The sequence below is a fragment of the Syngnathus floridae genome, unplaced genomic scaffold (genome assembly GCF_059516105.1).
Source record: "Syngnathus floridae isolate MCC-2025c unplaced genomic scaffold, RoL_Sflo_1.0 HiC_scaffold_30, whole genome shotgun sequence".
Taxonomy (NCBI): Eukaryota; Metazoa; Chordata; class Actinopteri; order Syngnathiformes; family Syngnathidae; genus Syngnathus; species Syngnathus floridae.
Window position 1 is genome coordinate 212,501 of NW_028284059.1, and position 2,990 is coordinate 215,490.

A 2,990-nucleotide genomic window follows, 5' to 3' on the forward strand; every position below is an offset into this window, starting at 1 on the left:
CCGTCCAACGCGGGCATCGCTAGATTAGCCGTGGCCACGATCCTTCCACACCGCGAGCCTTTCGCCCTCGGCTGATGTTCGGCCAACGTGTGGGGAGGGGGGGAAGGACGGCTGCCGGGAGCAGACAGCCGTCCCCGGGTGGGGTGTACAGTCCTTCCACTGCGGCCGCCGGGAGCAGACGGCCGTCGAGCGATTCTGCCATTGTTCCTAGGACTTTGTACATTTTAAAGACCCTCCGCGCGGGCCGCTGATCCCGCTCGGTCGCTCCGGCCTGTGTTTAAGGAGGCGGCCGGTCCTCCCATTCTGCCAGTGTTCCTTGGACTTTGAAAAGTCTTTCCGCTCCGGGCTAGGGCGGGTGAGGTCGTCTCGAACCACGTGCCTGAAGGCCGCCTCGCGCCGGATGCAGGCCCCGCTCTGTCGTGCGGTGTGACCGTCCAACGCGGGCATCGCTAGATTAGCCGTGGCCACGATCCTTCCACACCGCGAGCCTTTCGCCCTCGGCTGATGTTCAACCAACGTGTGGGGAGGGGGTTATGGACGGCTGCCGGGAGCAGACAGCCGTCCCCGGGAGGGGAGACTTCACGGCGGCCGCCGGGAGCAGACGGCCGTCGAGAGATTCTGCCAGTGTTCCTTGGACTTTGACTATTTCAAAGTCTTTCCGCTCCGGGCTAGGGCGGGTGAGGTCGTCTCGAACCACGTGCCTGAAGGCCGCCTCGCGCCGGATGCAGGCCCCGCTCTGTCGTGCGGTGTGACCGTCCAACGCGGGCATCGCTAGATTAGCCGTGGCCACGATCCTTCCACACCGCGAGCCTTTCGCCCTCGGCCGGTGTTCGCTCAACGCGCGGGCCGCTGATCCCGCTCCATCTCTCCGGCCTGTGTTTAAGGAGGCGGCCGGTCCTCCCATTCTGCCAGTGTTCCTTGGACTTTGAAAATTTCAAAGTCTTTCCGCTCCGGGCTAGGGCGGGTGAGGTCGTCTCGAGCCACGTGCCTGAAGGCCGCCTCGCGCCGGATGCAGGCCCCGCTCTGTCGTGCGGTGTGACCGTCCAACGCGGGCATCGCTAGATTAGCCGTGGCCACGATCCTTCCACACCGCGAGCCTTTCGCCCTCGGCTGGTGTTCGTCCAACGTGTGGGGAGGGGGTTAAGGACGGCTGCCGGGAGCAGACAGCCGTCCCCGGGAGGGGAGACTTCACGGCGGCCGCCGGGAGCAGACGGCCGTCGAGAGATTCTGCCAGCGTTCCTTGTACTTTGAATATTTCACAGCCGTGCTCGCACTTAGGAAATTTTCGAGCGCTGTGGCACTTAGACATTTTTCGTCAAGCGTGGCACTTAGAAATTTTTCGTCAAGAGAGGCACTTAGACATTTTTCGTCAAGAGTGACACTTAGAAAATTTTTCACTCTCTTTGTGCCTTCCAGGGTGCTGTGCAACCCTGCGTGTTGTGTTCCCACCGAGCAAGGGGCGCTGCTGGCGGCCATGACCAAGCGCTCGGCACCGGGCCCTTTCATTTTGTGGGGTAAATTATGCGCCCCCCATGCTCGTTCTGACTATATTTTGCGAAAGGGGGGTAAATCGTTGATGAGTACGCTGACTAGGGGGACCATTTAGCGTACTCTGGCGCACCTGAAGACCAAAGTTGGTACTGCACCCTCCCCCTGGTACCCCAGCCCCTGGTACCTAAAGAGGGAGAGGCCGAATTTTCGCTTTTTGGGGCCGACCGAGGGAACCAGCCGAGGCGGACACTTTTCGGCTCAAGAGCCGTTGGCACTTAGAAAAAATTCGCACAAGTTGGCAGGGCTACCAGGGGAAGAGGCCGAATTTTCGCTTTTGAAGGCCGACCGCGGGAACCAGCCGAGGCGGACACTTTTCGGCTCAAGAGCCGTTGGCACTTAGAAAATATTTGCCAAACTTGGCTTGACTTCCAGGAGAAGAGGCCGAATTTTCACTTTTGGTGGCCGACCTGGGGAACCAGCCGAGGCGGACACTTTTCGGCTCAAGAGCCGTTGGCACTTAGAAAATATTTGCCAAACTTGGCTTGACTTCCAGGAGAAGAGGCCGAATTTTCACTTTTGGTGGCCGTTATGGGGAACCAGCCGAGGCGGACACTTTTCGGCTCAAGAGCCGTTGGCACTTAGAAAATATTTGCCAAACATGGCTTGACTTCCAGGAGAAGAGGCCGAATTTTCACTTTTGGTGGCCGTTATGGGGAACCAGCCGAGGCGGACACTTTACGCTGGTTGAGTCGTTGGCACTTAGAAAATATTTGCCAAACTTGGCTTGACTTCCAGGAGAAGAGGCCGAATTTTCACTTTTGGTGGCCGACCTGGGGAACCAGCCGAGGCGGACACTTTACGCTGGTTGAGTCGTTGGCACTTAGAAAATATCTGCCAAACTTGGCTTGACTTCCAGGAGAAGAGGCCGAATTTTCACTTTTGGTGACCGACCTGGGGAACCAGCCGAGGCGGACACTTTACGCTGGTTGAGTCGTTGGCACTTAGAAAATATTTGCCAAACTTGGCTTGACTTCCAGGAGAAGAGGCCGAATTTTCACTTTTGGTGGCCGACCTGGGGAACCAGCCGAGGCGGACACTTTACGCTGGTTGAGTCGTTGGCACTTAGAAAATATTCGCCAAACTTGGCAAGACTTCCAGGAGAAGAGGCCGAATTTTCACTTTTGGTGGCCGACCTGGGGAACCAGCCGAGGCGGACACTTTACGCTGGTTGAGTCGTTGGCACTTAGAAAATATTTGCCAAACTTGGCTTGACTTCCAGGAGAAGAGGCCGAATTTTCACTTTTGGTGGCCGTTATGGGGAACCAGCCGAGGCGGACGCTTTACGGCTGTTGAGTCGTTGGCACTTAGAAAATATTTGCCTAACTTGGCTTGACTTCCAGGAGAAGAGGCCGAATTTTCACTTTTGGTGGCCGACCTGGGGAACCAGCCGAGGCGGACACTTTTCGGCTCAAGAGCCGTTGGCACTTAGAAAATATTTG